The sequence below is a fragment of the Marmota flaviventris genome, chromosome X (assembly GCF_047511675.1).
Source record: "Marmota flaviventris isolate mMarFla1 chromosome X, mMarFla1.hap1, whole genome shotgun sequence".
Lineage (NCBI taxonomy): Eukaryota > Metazoa > Chordata > Mammalia > Rodentia > Sciuridae > Marmota > Marmota flaviventris.
The window spans coordinates 101516222-101535813 of NC_092518.1; the positions used below are offsets into that span (position 1 = coordinate 101516222).

At 35.6% G+C, this 19592-nt stretch overlaps 1 pseudogene; it reads left to right on the forward strand.

Annotated features, from left to right (window-relative positions):
* Nucleotides 1–2383: 2383 nt before the first annotated feature.
* Nucleotides 2384–19592, forward strand: part of LOC114089800 (large ribosomal subunit protein uL15-like) — a 130589-nt pseudogene continuing 113380 nt past the window's right edge.

Consider the following 19592-nt stretch of genomic DNA (forward strand, 5'->3'; position numbering starts at 1 on the left):
GGTGGAGGTAGTTGGCAAAGATCATCTAGTTTCAAGCATTTAGTTCAAGTGTCCAAAATTCCCCAAATATTGGCAGTTTTATCTACATTGTCTGGCTGCTAGGAAGGAGGAAGTGTTGCCTTAAAATTTCTATTCAGAATTTTAATTAAATTGTGGCCTGTGGCAAAATAGAAAGACATTAAAATCAAATGCTAGTGTCTCTTTGTTTATTTTATGGGCTCTCATCTCTGACTAGTTCTTGCTGAAATAATTAAATGTCTTTTCAGCAAATGGACTGTTCAGGCTGTTTAGTTTAATGTTTCTCATAACCCGGAAAGTATGTGCTTTATAATTCAGTTGATTTCTGCTCTTTCCCACCCCTACCCCCACACAGTTTTATCCTCTCCCCCCCACCCTACACACACACAGGCTGGCCTGAAGATTTCTGTGGGTCAGAATGGCATAAATGCATCTGAAGGTCAAAGCCTCTTCACATAGACTGGTGGAGATTGTTAGAGGCTGAATACATTGTATTTGACATTAATAGGTCATGGGCACTTCTAAATCAAAATTGGTGAAAGTGGGGACTACCACAGTTTAGTCAATAAGGTCCTATGGTCTTAGAATGATACCTAAAATTTCATTTTTGCTGATTGATTGTATTTCAGGAAGAGAATATTACTTTTAAGAGTGTATATAGAATTCACATAGAGGATGGGACAGAAGAATTTACCTAGGGGGTAAAAGGGGAGATGCTGTTCTTCTGTCTAGTTAAAAAACATTATGGACATTCAGTAATAAAAGCCAAAACCCAAAACATAGGCCAAAGCATGATTTAATCAAAGGGCTCTAACTGCCAACAAAATGAAGCACAAAATGCATCTTTCTAGAGATAAAGACACTGTTCTAGTGCAAAATGATTCTTGCTTCCTCTGAACAGAGACCCAAAAATAGAAGATGGAAAGAAAGTACAAGAAGAGATGATAGAAGTGATTGAAAACTAACTCTGTAATGATAATAGTTAACTTCTAATGCATGCCATGTTCATCCAGGCACTAGACTAAGTGCCTGTTTGAATGTTCAAAAGGCATGTTAAAGTTTAATTGCCATTGTGATTGTATTAAGAGGTGGGAAATTTACCAGGAGTGGTGGTGCAAGCCTGGATTCCAGCTACTCAGGAGGCTGAGACAAGAGGATCAATTGAGCTCAGGAGTTTGAGGCCAGCCTGGACAACATAGTGAGATCCTGTCTCCTAAAAAGAAAAAAAAAAAAGGAGGTAGGACCTTTCAGAGGTGATTAAGTCACAGAGGCTCTGCCTTCATGAATGGATTAATACTATTTCTTGGGAGTGGGTTATTTATCTCAGGAATAAGCTCCTGAGAAAAGAAGTTTGGCTGGCTGGCCTTCTGTGTGTGTGTGTGTTGTGTGTGTGTTGTATGTGTGTGTTGTGTGTGTGTGTGTGCGCACGTGCTTTCTCACTATGTGATGTCTTCTGCCATGTTATGATGCAGCAAAGAGGCCCTCACCAGATTGGGCTCCTTGGTCTCATATGTCTCCAGAACCATAAGCCAAAAAATTGTTTATAATTGTTTATAATTTATCCAGTCTGTATTATATGATAACAGCAGAAAACAAACTAAGATAAGTACCTTTCTCCGTGATTTCATGTAATCTTTTCAACAGTCTCATGATGTAAGAAGTATATCATGGCAGAGGTAAAAAAAAAAAATGTAGTTTAGTGATATTCTTGACTATTTAAGTTCTCATAGCTACTAAGTGGCAGAGCTGACATTCATACTTGGCATGTCCCATTTACCTGCCACTGAAAAGGGAAAAGAATATAAACATTTAAAATCTGGGTATATGGGCTGGGGATGTGGCTCAAGCAGTAGCACGCTCGCCTGGCATGCGTGCGGCCCGGGTTCGATCCTCAGCACCACATACAAACAAAGATGTTGTGTCTGCTGAAAACTAAAAAATAAATATTAAAAAATTGTCTCTCTCTCCTCTCTCACTCTCTCTTGAAAAAAAATCTGGGTATACAAGTTCTTAGGCTCATTTCATCTGAATTAGTGATGGTGATGATACTGATAACAGACTGACAGATATTGGACACTCATTAAGTGCCAGGCATTGAATTAAGCATTTTATACAAGTTAGTTCATTTGCTTCTCATAACATTTTGGTGAAGATATTTTTATTCACTCTATCTTATAAAAAGATGGATTTTTAGAGATAAAGCCACTATCCCAAGTTACACAGCCAAAAAATGGAAAAGCTGTGGAGTAAGAGTAACTGTCCTGACAACGTGGTGGGATACTGGGGCCTAAGAAGACAGCAAGCTACCAGGCCATGCCCTATAATGGGATGTGGCCCAGAATCTTTTGAAACACTGATATTCGATATGAATATTCACATTGCTCCAAGCCAAGCACAGTGCCACATTCCTGTTACTCCAGCTACTCCAGAGACTGAGGTAGGAGGATTGAAAAAAACAGCATGCACAACTCAGTGAGACCCTGTCTCAAAATATGAAATCAAAAAAGAGTTGTGGATGTAGCTCAGTGGCAGAGTGCTTGCTTAGTATATTCAAGGTCCTGGGTCCAACCCACAGTACCAAAAAGTATTTTTTACATTGCTCCCAATTCTACACTATAGCCTGTCCTGGAAAAGTAAGTCTTAGGGCATGTATGCCTTACTTGGTGGATATGTTAATAGTCAAGAAGTGTTTGGTGAATGAATGAATGAATGACATCTATCTAATCAGTAGTTTTCAATTTTTCTCTTCTGTGGCTTCATTTCTCTGATGAATTGAATTCTTTCATGAGTTTTGAATGCACTAACATTTTTAATAAAGGTAACAAATAAAGAAATGATTTATTTGTGCATCCAAAAATAGGATGTGCAAAAATATCTAAATGGAAATGGCTTTCCCCCAGGCTCTCATTGTGTCAGAAAGTGGGAGTACATTGTGAGGACCAAACATCTAAGGAGGGAAAAAATTTTAAGAATGCCAAGAGGAATGATGGAAGAGAGAGCTAAAAGGGAACCAGTATTTACTAAGTGCCAATATAAGCTTTTATATACTCTAACCCAGGTCATTCTTGTGTTATCTGAGGAGGCATTATATTGTATTACTCAAGAGGCAGCATTATCATCTCTATTTTATAAATAAGAAAACTGAGACTCAGAAATTACTTGCCCAGATTCACACATAGGAAGTCATGGAGTCAGGGTTCCATTTCTTCTGAACACTTTCTAGAACACACACTGACTCTTCAAATAGAGAGTTGAAAACAGAAAAGCATTTTAATTGAGTGAGGAAAAGAAAAGATTTCTGACTTTGAAAGAAACATATATGGAAAAAAGTTTTTTTCATTATTTTTTATTTAAAAAATAATTTTTGGTACTGTGGGTTGGACCCAGGACCTTGCATATACTAAGCAAGCACTCTGCCACTGAGCTACATCCACAACTCTTTTTGATTTCATATTTTGAGACAGGGTCTCACTGAGTTGCGCAAGCTGAGGAAAAGCCCAAACCAAGAAAAATGTGACTCCAGGATGCAGAAATACAGGGTTTGAAGGACTGAGATAATCTTTATGACAGCAAAGACTAGACTCTAATTCTCTGTTACTGGTATTTCCTCACTTGGTAATTGTAGCAACTCAACCTGGAGCAAAAGAGTGACCGCTGTAGCCAGGAAGACAAACCAGAGCAAGCCATGCAGGATGGTGGGGTGGGGGTGGAGGGAAGGACATTTCCCTAAAGCTACACTTCTCAGAGACCTTTCCCCAGGCATTGAATGGCAGAAGGGAACGGCAGGCTTGCTTCCAGCTCACAATATTTACACTCTGATCCCTCTTGACTTTATTCCTGATATTCTGGTCTTGAATATACAGCTTGAATATACAATTAGTTTTTTGGAGCCTTTCAGCTTTCAGTTTTCTTTTTTAACAAAACAGATGTTTACTTTCTCACAGTTCTGGAGGCTAAAGTCAAAGATCAAGGTGTGGGAGGATTGGTTTCTCCTCAGGCCTCTCTCCTTAGCTTATAGATAGCTGTCTTCTTCCTATGTCTTCACATGGTCTTTCTTCTGTGTATCTCTTCCAGTCTTCCTGTCAGAATTGTAGTAAGTCATTCAAGTCAAATATAAACCTAGAAAAGCAAACTGTTCCTTCTATCTCAAATACCCATTTCACTTGTATTTTTCTAGGTCTTCCAAGAAACATGTCAAGACTGGATTAAACATGGAAAGATATTATTAGGGGAAATGCCCTTGTGATAGAAAATAGGGAGGGAGCCATGATGGAAGTCTAATCCTGAGTAAGGGGAAGGAGAGGAGAGGAGGAAGACAAGCTGAGTGGAAGCCTCCTGCAATCCTTGAGCCAATGCTGGCCAATAAATAAGTCCATGTGTATCCCAGGAATTAATCTTTCTTAGTTTCTCCACAGTAGTCAGTCACAGGAAGGGACAGTACATGGGAAGTGCCATAATACAGCCACTAAGGCCCTCAGTAAATTACACTCCCTACTTTAGGGGGGCTCCCAGCATACTTTAGTGGCCCACACATAACCACTGCCTCCTCTATCATTTCTACTTCTACAAATCTCAGCTCAAGCATTACTATCTCAAGGAAGCCTTTCTTGATCCCAATCCTCCATCCCCAATTGAAGCAAATTTATTTTTTACATGCTCTCATAAAACCATGATCCTTTCTTTCAGAAAACTTATCTCAATTTGTATTTACATCTTCATTGCTATGATTATTAGATTAATAACTATGTATCTTGCTAAATTTTAAACCCCATGAGAGCAGATACTATGACTGTCTTATTTTACTGCTTTATCCTCAGTTCCTATCACAGCGACTAATGAATATAATAATATAATACGGCTCTCAATGAATATAATATGTTGAATAAATGGATGTGAATTAATAAATATCAATGAAAAAATCTAAGTTAAATAATCAGTTATATTCCCCAACTTACTGGAAACTATATAAGGCCCATGACTAGGATAAGGGAGATATAGCTTTAAGAGATAGGAGCAAATATGTAGGTTTATTACCAAATCTAAGTCTTTTCTTTCACTGCTTGAAAAGGGGCCCAATGAATTGAGGACCAGTTATTGAGGCAATGAAAAATATTTATTCAGTAAGCTAGCAAAACCAAGATGGTGGACTAGAATTCTAAAGACAAAACAGTTTAACTCAGCATAAGTTTTAAGCTCCTTTTATCCTTAGGCAAATGGGAAAGAAGAGTAGGGCTTAGGCTGGAGCAGGACTGATGACTGGAGGCTTCTAGGTGCTGCTCCTAAGGTCTGGAATGGGACATTGTGAAACCTGGTGGCTGGTACAGATGTAATCATAAGGTCATGATGCCTGTGTAAATTTTGAAAACATCTTAGTTATCCTTATCTTGGTGTCTTAAAGTGGGAGGAGAGAGATTAGGAAACTTTTGGGTACATCTATCTTCTACTGCCAGTTCTGGACAAACATTCCCTAAATGACTCACATGTCTATGTGCAGAGTTGAGAAGAAACAATCTGACCTAAAAGCTAAGGTAGCAAAGGAGGCAGACATAATATGAAGGCAGAAATGTCAAGCTATTCACCCTATTTTTGTCATCCAGCAGACACCTGCACAGACCAAAGTGAAGAGTCAGTGCTTTTGACAAAAGTGGCTTTCAAGTGTCTGAAAAATAACCTAGGTAACCATTAGCATCATAACCCACCTCCCAGAGAGGTAATCTATAGCAAAGCACGTGGAAGATTAATCATATATTTCTCAGCCACATGACCTCCAAAATCAGTGAGTTTTAAAGTCAACTAAAAGCAAGTAATTAAAAGCAAGTGAAACTAGAGGGTTTACTCGTTTTTTTTTTTTTTTTCTTGGTTTCAGGTTTAAGATAAAATGGAGACAGAAGATTCTCAAACTGACATGAGTAAATACAAGCTGTGGCTGGCACCTGCTAGGCCTAACTGCCTGAGAATCATGCCAGAGACATTAAAGTAAGAAAGAAAAGAATGGATGTGCTTGGGGAGAGAAAGGATCATGAACATAAACCAAATGATCATCCCTTAACTAGATAAATCAGGTTAATCAAAGAAACATGGAATCATAACTGCAGCAGACACAAAAGGAGCCAAAGGAGTGGAAACCATAGCAAGGCAGGAAAACCACCAACATGAAATATCCCAGAGGAGTTATCCAGAGAAAGCCATCTTGTGTCAAGGACTGTGGATCTTGGCCATGTTTTTATCTTGAGTCTTCCCCAGTAGTCCCTGTAGTCTTAAAGGAACCACATTCTCTGGAGATAAGGGCTCAGATTATGGGGTGTCAGTCATTGCCTAACATCATAATGTTTATAGTTCTATAGTCCTCTAGGACCACATGAAATTTCAGTTTTCTGCTTTCTCCTCTCAAAATGGAGACAAAATATAACGTCGTAGAATTACTAGATTAGGATTAGAGAATAATATGAGATAAATTGTAATATTATGTATCAGAGTCTAATGAGAATCCTTGAAAACTTTTAGTAATTGTATGTCAAAAATAAGAGAAAATAAAAATTAAAACAAAATCTTCCCATTGATTCCACAGATGGGAAAAAATGGCTTCAAACACACAATACACACAAAATCTATACAAAGTCCAAGATATTTTGGAAAGCCTTTGGAAAATTGAAAATTCCATGACTAGTTGGCTTAGTAATTGGGCTGTAGGTCAGATGACATAAAATCATAGAATTCTAGGATTTTTGAGCTTAGCATAAGGTCCTTGAAGGCAAGTTCAGTTTGCTTAGAGGATGGTAGGGGAAAATATTTTATTGTCAAGATTCCAAGTATTCACACATCTTAGATTTTTTAAGTGGTACTTTGGAAGACCATTACTAGAATTCATTGTCTTCTTCATAGCTAGAGAAAAATGTGAATTTAGCCCACAGACAATTGTAACAGGGATAAAGCTAATTTCAGCCTGAGACTAGGGTATCAATTCATGCAAAATTTTTAGAAAAGTCATAGTGTGACATTGGGATAATTAGTCATCCAAAGCTGTTAAAAATCACATTAACATTTAATCTGTTCTGATTTCTGATTGTAGTTCAGTGGTTGTGTGACCCTAAAAGTAAAGAGTCTTGTTCTTTTTTTGTCTCTTTTACTAATCATTAAGGGAGGGCACTAATCTGCTTAATGTTTCCATCTCTTTTTCTTCATCTATAAAATTTGGGCTACATGTAATTAACTGTGTACAAAACCATTTTTACTTCATCAGTTGAAGCCATATTTTTTTGTTAAAAACACATTAACTCTAAGGATGAACTTCAACTGAATTGATAATTATTTTTTTGGAGCTTAGTACAGTGGGAATATAAATAGGAATAAAATAAAGTGTCTATTCTAAAATGTTAATTCCCACACACTAGTCCACTGATTTAGACCAGTCCATGACAATGTTTTCACAAGTCCATGGCAAAATTTAAAGAAAAAACAAAAAGGATAATGAAGAAAATATTTCATGATTCTAAATTTATATTCAATTTAAAAGACCTTCCTTTATTAAAAGTTTATTATGAGATTTTCCTCTCCACTTTCTGTGACACTGAAATGTTATTTATTTTATTATGGCAGCTGTCTCTTTTTAACATCCTCACTTAGTTAAAAAAAAAAGGCAACTCCAGGTCAGTCCACATATTTCTGTTAATTTTGTTGGTCTGTTAACTCAAAATGTATGGGAACTACTAAATCACTTACCACCTACTTAAGTAAAATGATTAATCCAGTTTATGGCTTAGTCAAGAAAAATGCTTACATTTATTATTTAGAAGTTTCTGTTCTGGGAATTGTTTGTATTTATAATTAGAAGTTCCAAAAAAAGAAAACAGATTTTAAGTACAAGCTACTGCTAAAAACAAAAGGAACAAAGCCAATAACAACCAAATGGTGCCTGGCACATAGAAGACCCTCAATAAATATTTGTTGAATAAGTAAATAAATTATCAGATGAAACAAATACAGTTAAGTAACACTTAGTCAGTAGCTTCTTTTTAAAAATATCCTGATGAGTAAAAGGGAATTTCTACTCTTTGACAAAATAACACAGAAAATGGCTTCTTTTCAATTAAAGGTAACTCCTGAATAGTACACCTTCAGCCTAAGAAAGGCCGGTAATTCATTTTTCCCTCTTGCCAAAGGAAATGAAGAGGACAAAGAAGACTGAAAACACTTTGGAAATTATTTAGACTCATCAAAGGACAGAGACAAGAAATCATTCAACCTATTCCCTTCAATCTAGATAAGAATATAGGCTCAGAGAAACTTGCCCAAGTTACACATGCTTTGGAGTTTGGAATGTGAGAACAAAACCCCAGATGCTGCTGTCATCTAGCAACAGCATACACTAATTGCAGGTGAGGGGAGGAAATATTAGGCATTGTTTGAAAGATCTCTTGAATATTCAAGCTATAAATTCTAAAGTTTACATATACTTTCAAAGTACAGAGGAAACAGAGACATAGAGAGAGGAAACATTCAAAGGAGAATTTATTGAGGAAGAAGTGTTATTCTGAGAGTAGTAGGTTGCAGACGAGCAAGGGTCCAGAGACTTGAATACGAAGTACAGTGAACCCACCAAAACCACAGGTTGAATTAAGTTGACTGTGAAAATATTTTTTTAAAGTGGATTTGTTCTGAACATAGTCTTTCTTTTCCTTTTCATTATCCCCTAAACAATAATACAGTACAAGAGAACATTTACATTGTATTTGACATTCCAAGGAATCTAGAGATTATTCAAAATATATAGGAGGTTGTGTATAGATTATGTACAAATACTACATCATTTTATACAAGGAACTTCAGCACCCTTAGATTTTAGTATCCATACTAGAATCAATCCCCAACAGATACACAGGGACAACTATATTGGGGGCATTTTTTTAGTTAGCTTTTTCATCATTGTGACCAAAAGATCTGACAAAAATTACATAAAGGAGGGAAAATTTATTTGGGGATCATGGTTTCTGAGGTCTCAGTCCATAGATGACCAACTCCATTGTTCTGGGCCTAAGATGAGGAGAACATAATGATGGAAAGGGGTGGAGAAAGAAAGCAGCTCAGGACATGACAATTTGGAAGCACAGAGAGTTCTGCTCATCATAAATGAAATATAAACCTCAAAGGCATGTGCCCAGTGACCTCCCTCCTCCAACCACACCCTACCTGCCTATAGTTACCACACAATTAATCCATATCAGTGGATTAATCCACTGGTTAGGTTAGGGCTCTCATAACCTAATAATGTCACCTTTGAAAATTCTTGCATTGTCTAACACATGAGCTTTTGGAGGATACCTCCTATCTATAACAGCCATGTTGGGGAACAGTGGATACATCTCCTGCTTTAAGGTTTTTCCTTTCATAGCATTCATCAACCCCACATTAGCAAAGATCTCTTACTATTGTCCTGCCACTAAGAAATGGAAATAGACTTGCTCAACTGAAAAATCACATTAAAAATAATATCCATGCTGGGTGTGGTGGCACATGCCTATAATCTCAGCTACTCAGGAGGCTGAGGCAGGAGGATTGCAAGTTCGAGGCCTGGGAAACTTATTAAGACCCTGTCTCAAAACAAAAATAAAAAGGGTTGAGGTAGCTCAGTGGGGGTTTAATCCCCAGTACTGAAAAAAAAAATTATTTCCATGATATCACAAAGATACACTAACAAAATACAAAATAGTGTATGTAAAAGAACATTTGAAACAGTGTTATTTGTATTAGCAAAGGACTGGAAACAACCCAGATGTCCATCAATACAGGACTAGTTGTATTATGGCACATCCACACAACGGGTACTATATAGCTGTTAAAAATGAAAGAATGAGAAAGGTTTCTATGTACTTATATGGCGTGTCTCCAAGATCTCTTATGAGAGGAAAAAAAGGTAAAACACTCTTTATAATATGCCATCTTTTGAACAGCCTGCTATAAAGGGAAACACATGCATACACCTACTTATACACATTTGCTTATACTTTCAAAACAAACTAAGGATTATCAAGATAATAACTATCAGGGTAGTTGTCCATATCGGGAGGAGATAAAGTGCAGAGAAAAGGGATGGCCTTGAGGCTTTTTTATACACATTTTGTTATATAGTATGATGTTGAAACAAAATAAAGCAAAAAGAAAAAAATTCCTAACAATAGTAAACTGATAAAAATAAAACTGATTTTATACTAAATTGGTGACAAATCCACCTAGAACAAAGAATTATTTCAACTCGAATTTAAAACACAGAATTTTGATTTTATATACTTTATTAGACATATACTCAAAACACAGAGAACCACAAAGAAATTTTAAACTGTATGTAGCAGTTTTATTGCTAATGTTCATATTATCATTTGTATTTTGGAAATATTTTAAGTAACTATGTTAATGTTATCAAGAATAAGAATGTTGAAACTAAGAGAACAGAGGTATAAGTATACATTCAAAAAAGTTAAGAAAAAAAGCCCTATAATCTTAAATTTGAATTGGAAATATCACTACAAACTTTTTTTCCCATTCTTTTAACAAAAAAGCAATTAGTACTTCTAATATGTAGGCTCAATGAATACCTAATAGTAATGACCACCTCTGGCATAAATATTGTAATCTCTGAATACCATTCCCAACTAAACAAAACCAGATATTCCTTAGAAAAATAGCTGACTCCAGTCTGGGGCAAGGAATGTACTAGATGAGCCAGGAATGTCTTCTTGTTCTAGAAAGCAAATAAGTTACCAGCAACTACTGTGGTCATGTCAACAGGCCTCAAGAAACAATTTGAAAAGGATAATTTGGGTATCAAAGTTAAAAATCACTGACACTCATTGAAATTCATAAAATACATAAAAATCTACAAATTTATAATGCTAATATGAACACATAAGACACTATTCAAGTTTATTAGGACACAAATCATCTAGAAAATTGTTAAGTAAAAGGCAGCAATCAACTACTTGTCTTGCCTTTCTCATAAGAACTGTATTTCAGAATAGCCATATAGCTAATGAGGGATATTTATTCTTTACCAAAGAATTACAGGTTATAAAAGCAGAAGAAATGACAAGATTGGAAAATCACCAATCTCCAACCCCTAAGGAAATAACAAATTTAGGCAATGATCATCAGTAGATACTTAAGTCATTAGATTAAAGGTCAATGGGACATTTTCTGATACAAGAATCAGGTTGATATCACCTGGACCCCACTGATCAATCTTAACATTATAAAAAGTGAGACACCCAGACATTATAAGCTTCCTGATGTGAGGCAATAAGGAATAAATACCACTACCCAGGAGGGATTCTTGCCATAAAAATTAACCTGAATCTAATCAAAATCTCTAGAAAAAAGGATGATAATCATGAAAGCAGAGTTTTATTTGTATTTGATGAAGGAATATAAGAACAAAACAATTCTCAAAGTTGGGCCCATTTGACAGCCCCCAAACCCACTCCTGCAGCTCAGTGTGCGCCAAATTCTGGAACAAATTATTTTGAGAAATTAAGAGCCTAGTTTTTATAACTCAGGTGACAGCATGTGGTCAACCTGCTGATTGCCCTGCTATTAACATCATGTGTTTACCCCAGATTCAATTAGTAGTTGTCAATTTGGTCCCCATATCTGAGTTCCTATTTGGTTAATTTGCCCACTGTGTCAGTTTCTCAGAGACAGGGGGTTTGCCTTGCTTTTACCAGACTAGGACTCTGACCTTGTTCCCAGCTCTGTGGCTGAGTCCCTGTCTCTAACAACCCTACTTGCATCCTTGGGTCTTTCTCACACCTTGGCTGCCTGTTTTTAATTTCTTGCCATCTTACTGAGGATTTCTTTCTTTCTTCCATTTTTATTCATTTATTTGTTTGTTTGTTTGTGTGTTTGGTTTTGGTACTGAGGATTGAACTCAGAGACACTCAACCACTGAGCCACATCCCCAGCCCTATTTTGTATTTTTTATTTAGAGACAGGGTCTCACTGAGCGCCTGGCAGTTGCTGAGCCTAGCTTTGAACTCACTATCCTCCGTCCTCAGCCTCCCAAGCTGCTGGGATTATAGGCATGAACCACCTGGATCTTTTATTTTATTTTATTTTATTAATATTTATTTTTTAGTTGTAGTTGGACACAATACCTTTATTTTATTTATTTATTTTTATGTGGTGCTAAGGATCAAACCCAGGGCCTCACACATGCTAGGTGAGTGTTCTACCTCTGAGCCACAACCCCAGCCTCTCTTTTATTTTTTTATGGAGGGCATGAACCGAATGCCTTACACATACTAGGTGAGCACTTTACCACTGAAATACATCCCAGCCCCTTCTGAGTATTTCTTAACTAAAATCTCGTGTCAATTTGACCCCATTATTAAGACTTAGATTAAATGTCATGCCATATTTGTTAATTCATGAAATCTAAAGGCAGGTTGGTGACATTATTCTTGTTTTTAAACAGAATGAAAACAGCCTGTGAAACATTTATTTCTAGCCCTATATCACATAAGAATTCTCATTCTATGTTCCTTAAATGAGGAAGAGTAGACTCAGCATAAATTCTGTTGCAAGTTAGTTGGAAAATGATCCCATTCTCTCCAAGCCTTGAGTTCCTCCCCTTCCTCTTTCTTCTCTGTCACTTCTGTGCCCTCCCAAACATCTGTTCTTTCTTCATTCCACTCTGCCTGTCCTCTGATGAGAATGTTTTTTCCTCTTCCTTTAACAGCTTCAGCAGCCATATCAGTCTCCCAGAGGCTTCTTTGACTACATAGTTACACTCTTCTATGTTGTAATGCTTTTTATTTTTAAGGAAAACCACACAGATGTGTGGCTTAATAAATTCATGTAGTAACATTCTTTTTTTTTAACTAGGAATTGAACTCAAGAGCACTCTACCACAGAGTTACACCCACAATCCTTTATCATTTTTTAAAAATTTTGAGACAGGTTCTTCTTAAATTGCCCAGGCTAGCCTTGAATTTGCAATCCTCCTACCTCAGCTTCCCAGGATGCTGGTATAACAGGTGTGTGCCCCTGTGCCTGACTTAAAGCAACACTGAAAACTAGCTGGATATAGCTGAGACAGGAGGAATGAATGTTCAAAGCCAGCCTCAGCATCTTAGTGAGGCCCTAAGCAACTTATCAAGACCCTGTTTAAAAATAAAATACAAGAAAGGCTGGGGATGTAACTCACAGGTTAAGTGCACCTGAGTTCAATCCCTAATACAAAAAAAAAAAAAAAAAACTATAGATCTGTGTCAGTTACCCCAGAAGTCCATTCCATGAGCACTGCCCAGATCACCAGTCTCCTCTTGTTTATTCACATGCAGTCGTTGTCTGGACTTTAATAGTAATCAATTCTTTACTCTTCTAAAAAATAGTTTCATCACATAAATGTGTATTTGTAGACACTTTATTTTAGTCTTTCCCATTTTTAACATTAGATATATCTATCTTTCAAGTCTCTTTATTTATATATTCTTCCCCCATTGCTCTTTACCTTATGACATATTTGTTGAAGAACCCAGGATATTTAACTAATAGAGATCTCCAGTCTGAATTTTGCTGATCACTATACCAATCAATTGATATTTTATTGAACGTGATTTTGCCTTCCCATCTTTCCACCTATGTTACTAGGACAGGCTTGCTACTACGGGAGCTCCGTGGGAGATCTCACTCCACTATCCAGCATGACTGACTGAAAGAGGTCAGTTCCCTTGCTCCCAACAGCAGGGTTCCATCTTGCTGATGTGGCTAGCTGATATCTAGAGCTCATCCATGTGCCTCCAGGATCCACTTCATTCTCTCCCTTCCTCTTAATGAGAGGAGCATTTTGACTCCTGAGAACAAGAAAAGTAGAAAATGAAGCATACAGAATATCATTGCCTCTTGGGATTCAGAGAACCTCCTTCCTTCCTATTGCAGGCCAATTTCTAATGGTGCATTTGGGGGATTAAGCAATGTACAAAAATGCAACCTGAGTTCCTAAATGTGGACCAGGTCTGTTAGGATCCTGAAGACTTAATATATTTAAAACATATTTTATATGATTAAATGTACTTTATAAAGCTCAAAAGAAAAAAGTTTCAAATCATAAATGCAACAATATTTCAGTAACACTGTGGGTTAAACTAGTTATTTGTTGGCCCACTTCAAAACCTAATCAAATAGAGCATTGTTTCCATGGAAAATCAAACACCACATTCCAAACATGCAAATTACAAAATGTGGAATAGATCCTTTTATAAGTTTGAGGGATGTCCGTGTGGACAACTGTTGCATTTTAGATCTAGTTTACATAAGCTGAAATCTGAAATTATTTTCTCAAGATGTAAATAGGACTTATATGTTCTTACCCCTGAGCATCTCCTCAAATGACTTAAAATATAATTTTTTTATCTATACTCAAATAACACAAATGAATGATTCCCTTACTATGATTTGAAAGGAAGACCAAGATGGTTTTTGCTTCTGGCAGCTAAACAGCCAAAATATGACTACCATAAAGAAAGTCAAAATATTCACAACCTCATAATAGCACTAGAAGCCAATACAGTTATTAGACAAGCTGAGCATCTCTCCAGGGAAAGCAACTCCTTCCTCCAAGTCTTCTAAAATTCCAGGCAATATATGGAATTATTTAGGACTTAAACATGAATCAGTGGCAGCTGGAAAATTTTTAGATTTTGAAACGTGATAGGCTCCATTTGCTTTCATCCTGTTAACAGTTTCTGTTCCACTTTAAAAGCATCACATCAAAGATAGAGGCAAAATGTAATGAAAACCAAAAAAAAAAAAAAAAAAAAAAAAAAAAACCCACATTGGTTTCATTCTGGAACCCCATGGTAATGATACTTCAGTTTTCTTAGATTTATTATAAATTAAACTGGGTCCAAAAACACTAAACTCATTTTGAAGACCTTTAAAATAATCCAAAAAAATCATTCAGCCAAGATTAATTTATATTCAGATTTTTCAGGACATTCTGATTTGATAATAGGTGTTCCATAGTCTGCAGTAATGGTTAAATCAGGAGGTCTACTGAGGCCTGAGCCTCACGTAAGAGAGCTGCAATTTAAAGCAGCATGGCCTTTGAGTTCTATAACAACAGCACCTGCTATCTTACTTTAATAGGACCCAAGAGATATTCTGGAGGTTTCTATTTTACTAAATATTCACTTCAAGTTCTAGCTTTGTTTAATATTCTTATAATGTGAGAAGGGAGAAAGAGACCTTATCAAGATTGAAAATTTGTTATGAGAATACCAGACAGTCCAAAAGAAAGTGCTAGGATGGCAATATAAATATGTCATTCTTTCCCTATCTAAATGTGTTATTATAACAAATAATACAAAAATGTGAATAGCAAAAGGCTATTCATTATGTATATGCATTTAATAATTTACGATTTCTAATATATAAAATCTCATCTGTGCACAAAAAGAAAAAGTTTGTAACTTGAATTATATATTCATTTAAAATATATAATTCATTTAAAATATATAATTTATAACCAACAGCAGTGACATGATATTTATTATCAAAATACAAAGGATACAAAGCTAGGATTTTTAACCTAGCAATTATATAGGAGACTTGAACAAAAATTATACTTTTTGTAATGAATATTTATATAATCTTACACACATTTTTTAAAAATACACATTTATTTCAAGTGCATATGGAACAGTTATAAAAATTGACTCTGTAATAGGCAATGAAGCAACAAATCAATATCCTTACTGATCTTACTAGAAAAAAGAAAAAGAACGCAACATACTATAATGGAAATGAAGAATATTTTTAAATGATTCTCAGCCAAAAAAGAAGAAATCACAATGAAAATTAGTTAATGCACAAAACTGGAGTGAAAATATCATGTATTAAAACCTGAGGGAGGGGTTGGGATATAGCCTATGGGTAGAGCACTTGCAGAGCCTCCATATACAGTAGCACCACCACTACAATTACAAGAACAAAAACAACAAAATCAGAGAACTACAGCTAGACAAGTAATTACAAGTAAATTTATTTCTCAGATACTAATCTAAGAAAGATCTAGAAATTAGTGAATGCATTATAGAACTGAAGAAGGTAGAAAAACAAGGAGGTAACAAAGATTGCAAATGTTAATAACATAAATTTTAAAAACATACAGTAAAGAGGTATAACAAAACCAAAAGCTTATTCTGTAGATACACTAATAAATGTGGGTAAAGATTTAGCAGAAACTTTGGGCTTCTCAAGCACATAGCTGATTTTGCCCTTGGGTTATTTTGTGACATCTGTCAAGTCTGTGAAAAGTAGTGTAAAGCTTACTATATAAAGATTAGAGTTTGGGACCTTCCCAGGAAATGGGATCCAAAAATATCTATGATATTCAATAAAATAGAGAAAACAGATAAAAAGATGAAGAATTTCACCAGAGAATTGAAATATATACACACATCTAATATTCAAAAATTGAAATTAAAAAACATAAGGGTAAGGAAGAAAAAAACAACACTTCCAGTATATTCAAATTATATGAATGGATTATCTGCCTAATAGGAACTAATAAGACATATTAGCAATGGTGTTGGATAATAAATAAATATATGAATATATCCACTACATTCCCATCAAGAGCGAAGAGAATAGATGAATTAAACAGAAGATGACCTTCTAAAAATAGCAACAAAGTTATAAGATATTTCTATACATATTAATATACCCCACGGAATTTCACCTTTATGTATGTCTATAAAACATCAATTATAAATAAATAAATAAAAAGGAAGACCAGCAGAGTAGAGGAAGAGGAGCAGGGGGAGGGGTAAAGAAACAAACTGATATATTTGAATTATTGAAAAATAATATGTATGCACTTTATAGAAAAGAAAATATAAACTACAGATCAAAAGAAAGTATTTACGATACACATAACAAAAAATGTATATGAAAATACATAAGAACTTATATAAATCATTAGCAGTCCAATAGGAAAATAGGCAGATAGCTAACGTGTTGTGTACTGCTTATCAGTACTGTTCTAATTACTTTACACATATTACCTCATTTAATTCTTTTTTAAAATTTTTTTAAAGAGAAAGAGAGAGAGAATTTTAATATTTATTTATTTATTTATTTTAGTTTTCAGTGGACACAACATCTTTTGTTTGTATGTGGTGCTGAGGATCGAACCAGGGCCGCGAGCACACTACCGCTTGAGCCACATCCCCAGCCCCTACCTCATTTAATTCTTAAGGAATACAAATAGGCAATTGATAGAGGAGGAAAATATACTCTAACTCACCAGTGACTACTAAAACAAGTTTTTTTTTAATATTTATTCTTAAGTTTTAGGTGGACACAATATCTTTATTTTACATATATGTGGTGCTGAGGATTGAACTCAGTGCCTTGTGCATGCCAGGCGAGTGCTCCACCACTGAGCCACAATTCCAGCCCCCTAAAACAAGTTTTTAAAAGCAGAAAAACTAATCTAAAATGAAAATATATTTCCTAGCCATAACATTGGCAAACATTATAAAATCTGATAATACCAATTTTGATGAGAATATGAAACAATATATCATGGGTGGGTTTAGTACACTGTTGAAATTACTTTAAATTAGTACAATTACTTTAGATAGAAATGTATTGATATCTGATAGAATAGAAGATGCACAATTCCACTCAGTATATTCCCTAGAGAAATTTTTGCCAATGTACAACATATAAAATTGTTCCTTGCAGCAATAACAAGAAAGAAAAAAGAAGAAGGGAAAGAGGAAGGGAGAGGAGAGAAGACAGAGAAAAGAAAGGAAGGAAGGAAGAAAGGAGGATGTCCATCAACAGCAAAGAAGATAAATGATGGCACAATCATACAATGGAATTTCATTTTACGGTAATTAATAAAAGTTCCGTGTATCTGCATGGATTAATTCAATAACATAGTAGTGATCATAAGCAAAAAAATAATGAAATACTAAAATATCCCTGAGAATGATAAACACCAAACTCAGGATCGTGAGGTGCTATTGCACAACTTTAGGAAGCATAACTCATGCTGTATTCCACAGAATTGTTTTTCACTGGAAGAGATTCACAGGCTAAAACAGAAGGAGGAGGATGGGACTGGAGAGAAGTATTCATAGCAGGGAGGGGTCAATTGTATCTGTAATATTTTATTTCTAAAAAAGAAGTGAAAAAAGAAAGAAAATGTTAAGATTCGATACAAGTGGGTGTTGGGCACCTACGTGTTGATGATGCATTTCTTGATGCTCTTCAGCATTCTTCAATATGTTATAATAAAAAATAAATGAGTGTTTAGGGAGGCACACACCCAGCAGCACAACTCCAAAAAATGAAGCCAAAGTGACAGAAACAGGAGGGGAAACAATCATTTTCCTTGATTTTCTTTCAGAAACTTTGTTAACTTCAGTTTTCCTGTGTGTACTGCACTCCTACAGATCTATCCTTATTCCCAGCACAATCCAGATGTTTCCAGCCTGGGTGTTCCTAAGAACTTTCCCTTTCTGTGTGCATCCTTCCCTTTAATAGTTAGAAAAAAAAAAAGTATGTTGATCCTCCATTCCAAGTACTGTGGGAAGTCTCTTGCTCTTTCCCACAGCTAATATTTTCTGTGCACTGAATTATGTGTCTGGCATTGTTCCAAATATTTTATAACCATTATCTCATTTAATCCTCACAGTGGCTTTATGAGATAAGTTCCATTTTTATCCCCACTTTCAAGATGAGGAATTGAGGCTCAAGAGGTTAATTGACTTCTTTAAAGCCACTCTGCTACTAAGTAGTGTCTCCCCAACTTGGCCTAATTCCAGAACTCTGAAACTTCAATTTCTTGTTTCCACTAAGCTCTTGATCTTAGTAACATCTTGCCTTATGTTATTCTTTTCTCTTTGTGATAAAGACCTAAATATAGAACGCAGTTCTTTTCTATTAATTCTCCTAAATACCACTATCAAAAGGATATCACATCTAGAAGCCTTTTGAAAGTAAGGTGTCACATTATTTACAATGGAGTAAACAACTTAAAATGGAATATTATACATCCTTGTCCACTCCCATAACACCGAATGTCTCTTTGTCCATCTTTATTCCTCATGTGTCCTTCATGTAGTATTTCTCCTTCCCCTTCCTATCTCTTCTCTTTCCCCTGCTCCCTTTCTCAATTCTTTTCCTCCATACCTCAACTCCATCCAACCCCCATTTTTTAAAGTCATCCATTAGTACAGTGAGGAATTTTAAATGTTTAATTGTATTCTCCACTTTCAAATAATACCTAGGATTAGGGTGAGGGAAGTAAGATTCATCATTCTAAAGTATGTCACTAAGACATTTTCCTAAACAAAAGGGCATCTCCCTGGACCTCTGTGATGGCCCTTTTCTTGATGCAAAAATGTCTACACTCAGTTCTTATTTTAAATAGAAATAATTTCTTTTTTTTCTCACCATGCCAATGCCTATGACATTTATTTTCCTCCTTATTTCATATGATTTGCATCACTAGATATTATATATCAAGTTGGAAAGTGTAACATTAAACAACAGTTTCCTCAAAATAA